The sequence below is a fragment of the Penaeus vannamei genome, chromosome 18 (assembly GCF_042767895.1).
Source record: "Penaeus vannamei isolate JL-2024 chromosome 18, ASM4276789v1, whole genome shotgun sequence".
In the NCBI taxonomy this organism is placed as follows: domain Eukaryota; kingdom Metazoa; phylum Arthropoda; class Malacostraca; order Decapoda; family Penaeidae; genus Penaeus; species Penaeus vannamei.
The window spans coordinates 18,968,494-18,973,493 of record NC_091566.1 but is presented as its reverse complement, the minus strand read 5'-3'; the positions used below and the strand labels follow the sequence as shown (position 1 = coordinate 18,973,493).

The 5,000-nt window shown below is 31.8% G+C and overlaps 1 protein-coding gene across 1 annotated transcript in view; it reads left to right on the top strand.

Annotated features, from left to right (window-relative positions):
* LOC113819109 (E3 ubiquitin-protein ligase RNF14) overlaps positions 1-2,535 on the top strand; it is a 17,633-nt gene extending 15,098 nt beyond the window's left edge. Inside the window, exon 7 of the mRNA XM_027371351.2 lies at positions 1-2,535. This exon is cut by the window's left edge and continues 1,103 nt beyond it. The gene's annotated coding sequence lies outside the window, so the exon portion shown is untranslated.
* Positions 2,536-5,000: the final 2,465 nt, after the last annotated feature.

The window sequence follows — 5,000 nt, the reverse complement described above, 5'->3', positions numbered from 1 at the left end:
TTGTACTTATTAATGTTATTATTATTATTATTATTATTATTATTGTTATTATTATTATTATTATTATTATTATTATTATTATTATTGTTATTATTATTATTATCATCATCATCATCATCATCATCATCATCATAAGTATCATGGCTATTATTATCATTGTCATCATAATCATCATTATTATCATTATCATGATCATTCTTATCACAATCATTATTTTCATGTTTACTATGATCATTACTATTCTTGGTGCTTTTATATTATTATTATCATTATTATTATTATCATTATTATTATTATTATTATCATTATCGTCATTATTATTATTATTATTATTATTATTATTATTATTATTATTATTATTATACTTATCTTTACTGTAACGATATTTACGGAATAATTACCACTGGTTTGTTTCAGAAGTTTTATAATGGGTACCCACAGCAATATAAGTGATTATTAAAATATTTGTTACCAAAAATTGTGACAATATTACCAATGCTAAGTTCTCATCTTTTTTCCCTGTTCTCAACAGAGCTTTTGATACTTTCGTGTTCATTATTCAGTACAACCTTTATATTATAATTTGGGAATATAAATTTACCATAACAAGAGCTTTTTTTAAAAAGTATGAATGAGAGTGAATATCTTCACAATACAAGAGATGTATTTAACAGGTTTGGAATATATCTTTGTCAGAAAAACATGCATTTCTTCTGAATATATATTAAAAAACGGTTTAATACATATTGTAAAGGCATTCATTCTCATTCATACCTTTTCTACATTCAAAAGCTCAATAGTTTCACTCCATGTTTCAGTGAAGTGTATATTGAAAGCCTACTTGCTTTGAATATGTCCAAGAGCTTTCTTGCAATTTGTAAGCATGCAAGTACAGTATTGTTATGATTTATTTTATACATATTACCTTTCATATTAGAACCATACTCATACATTCAGGTGAAGATGTTCTGGACAAAATACATATGATATAAAGTAAGCACAGGTTAATATTCCATGAGCAAATGTGCTCAGAGGAAAATTCTTTGAAATCTATTGAAAATGGTCGTAAAGGAATAAAAGATATCAAAGAACATTTTACATTTTCACTAGCCCATAAAATATAACTAGTTAAGTATATATTAAACATGTACACTTGACTACAGGAGTTCTTAACCACTTAATTACCATGTTTCTTGTTAATAGGGCCAGTAACACTGTATGAGACTAATCACTGTTTTACTACAATTTAAGGCATTCTACTGTGTTCATTTTCTATGTACTCTCTCTAACACAGTGCTGCCAGCTCAAATAACAAATAAACTAAATAGGTGGTTGCAATCTCCCATGTATATACTGAAAACATATAGATAATAACAGAACTGAGTGCCAAAAAATATTTGATTACCTTCTCTCTTGGGTGTTTGAAGAGACAAGCGGTAAAGGTATTTGTTTTGGAATGATGTTGCAGATGAATTAAAAAATGTAAATGGATTATGTTCAGAATTATTAATTTTATTTGCTTCATAATCTATAATAATGTTCTCTGCTGACAATCCAGTGACAAAGATAAAAGTTTTTTCTTTTTCTCACATATTTTACAGAGCATAGAAGACCTCTACACAAATTTGACTTTGTGTATTCAAAGTTACCTGGATTCCATTTTTTTATTTCTTCTATTTATTTATTTTTTATTATGATAATTAAGACAATGATTTTGATGATAATAAAGAAAATGTCAATGATGATAAAAATGAAGTGATAATGTAGTAATCATTGATATGCATTGTCATCATGACATTTCCATTTTCTTAATTCCAAATAGGGAAAAAAATTGTCCCTCTTTTCCTGTTGAATATGCCATTTTTTGTAAGATGAACAAAAAAGCAAAGAAGCTGAATGTGTTACTTTATGCATGGGAACTTTAAAGGACTGTATGGATTGCTGTTTTGTTCAAAACCTATTTTTGTTTCGTATGAACTTTGAAAGTCTCTTCGTTTGCAGGTTTACAGTTGTGAATATAAACATGACTCTCTTAGGTCATATGGGATCATGTTTAATCTAAGTTGATAGTTTTTAGTAATACAAGACATTGACCAGAGTAGCCAGTAATCAACTGCTGTAAATTGTGGATTAAATAAGGCTTGTGTTTAATGTGAACCTTTTGCTTCTTGAAGATCTTCATTTGGGAAATAAACGGCATTTTATTTCTGTTAACGTTTTGATTTAGTGTTCATATCCAAAGAATAAAAGAATAATCATAACAAGGCAAGTATAAACTTTTAACTTGATATTCAGTCACAGACTTTGAAAAAACTCATGGCTCTCTAAGAATACAGAAATTAACTTTACATTTATATATATTCTGGTTTTCTGAAAGGACAAGTCTTTACTCTTGTTTTCCTTATTTTTGTTGCTATTAGTCCTTGTGTTATGATGTGAAAATAAGTTTGTAAACAGCTCAAACTTTAGTCTGCTGTGATTTCTTCTGAAACAGAATGTATTGGACTATATTTTATCTAATAAATTTTTATCCAAGTTCTCTTTAGTTTACCCCTCTTACTGAAAGGAATAAAATATTTTTATTTAATTGAATGTTAAACAGTATATTATAGAAAGTTTATATTAAAATCATGGAAAAATTCTACGTTAGGAAAGAAATCTGTTTCACTGAATTTGAGAAAAAGAAAACCCATTATGTTGATTCATAGGCACAAAAGTTTCTTTTTACTCTGTATTGTTTGCTCTTATAACAAATATTTAGAATATACAGAGTACAGTTTACACCCCTAGTATGCTTTGCTGTGTGATGCCTTGATAATTGCTGTAGTTCCTGCTACCCCTCCCCCCCTTTCACCTTCATGAGAGGGATGAGCACTCCTTTGAAGAAAGTAGGGGGAATGTTGCTGTAATGCGAAATGGTAGCCAGGTCAAATTGCAATCAGTAAGCTGTAGATTCATTACCAGAATTCAGCAGTTCAGCAGGGACATGCAAAGTTTTAGACCGTTTTCTCAAAGTTCAATAGGAGGGAGTCATTTGGTATGAAATGCAAAGTTCCACAGCAGGATCCCTGATATACTGTTTTTTTTCCTCCTCTGCTGTGTCCTGGTCATAGCTGCCAGGATCTGTGCTTTTCTTGATCAAATACACTATGACAGGCAAATACTTAAAAGGCAATATATTGAATTGAAAACAGAAACTGTGATCAACTAGTATATACATTATGGAGTTCAGTGTAAAATCTGGGGACAACCCCAAAAGTAACTTCCATGTTTTTTACAGTCAGTTTTAGTCATACATCATTTACAAGGGGATGAAATATATCTCAAATCATATAAATTTGCAATACTCCGTGATTGATATTTATTTTTATGCTTTGCGATGAATTATCATGCAGATTAAGGCCATAGGTACTCATAAGAAGCTATTATATCTTGTTATCTGCATGGTACATAAACTTGAGCACAGATATCACTTGGAGAATCTTTAAAATTAACTTATCTTCACATAGGGAAATGACAGTGACTTTGTGTCACTACTGAAAACACCAACTGAGCATTGTAATGATCAAGTCTTTGGGATAGACCGAATCCATTATGGATGGTTAAAGATTGTATTTTCTTTCATGATAGAAGTTATTGAGTACATTTACATAGAGAACCTGCAGTAACTAAACGATACGAAAAATGATGGATCAAGGTTTCCCTATCTATTGGTTCTAAGAAAAACACATGAATGCAAAATAAAACTACGTCTTGTTATACTGCTCTTTCATTTCAGTGAATTAAAATCAAGAGTCTGATGACAGGACAAGACAAGAGCCTACGGATTTTTTCTGTAGGCTGTATTTTTTTCATGACTACAGATTGTTTGATGCAAATGAAAATCATTTAAAGCAATATTGAAATACTTCCCATGTTTAAATAAATCAAACATAATTATTGCTGAAAACATCCTGGTATGACGTGGCAGAACGAACGTCAACGCGGCAGAAATTTCATCCGATGTCACTTCAGCTGAGTCTTCCAGCTTGGCATCACCAAAGGCAGAGCCACAGTCCCATAGAATGACTAAATCTTCAGCCCTGCAACACGCTTCCTATGAATAGTTGTATACATTTTAGATAAATCAACTTTACAGGTTCTCTGTCACATTTTCTTAAGTTATACAACTAATACATTTTCTATAAAGAGATGTGGGTGCATTTGATATTAATGAATGTTTTTACATAATTGGCTTAATAGGTGTAATAAACAAAAAATTAACACGGGGAATCCTGCTTCTACGGAAAACCAGCCAGCCCTGTTAGCAACGTCGACGTAGCACGAAATTTGAATCATGGCGGTCGCCCCCCCCCCCCCGCGTACGGTTTGTGCACTCGTGATAATGATGAAAATTATGGATGACCCCTTACTGGTCATGAAGGGTATACACAGGATCGCCGACGGGGGGTGGGGAGGGGGGGGTGAGGTAGCCGGGGCAACGACCCGGGGCCCGTTAAAATTAAACGACTCAGAAAATTTATAGAGAGTATTTATACTGAAACAACGTTACAGCAGTTAACGTTAAAATTAAAACATAAGAAAGTGGTTCAAAAAATGTCCTCAATCTTCAGCCTAACTAGCGATATTTTTAGTTATATGACATTAGTAACATATTATTGATTGCAAGTTCGTGATTGTAAGCTCGAGTAACATACAGTTTATATCAACATAAATGTTTAAGGGAAAATGGGCGCTTCCTAATTGAAAAAGACGTCTCCCATCGGGTATATAGAAACGTCACAGGCGCATTCTGGCCCGGGTGGCAAAGTGGCGATTGCCACCCGGGCCCTCTCATATGGAAGGTAAAGAACTTTTGATTCAATAAAGTTCAAAACGTGCAGAGTGCAAGCATAGGTTCCCTTCGGCATATCTTTCAATCAGTGTAAAAAAAAAAAATAATATATATATATATATATATATATATATATATATATATATATATATATACATACATACAC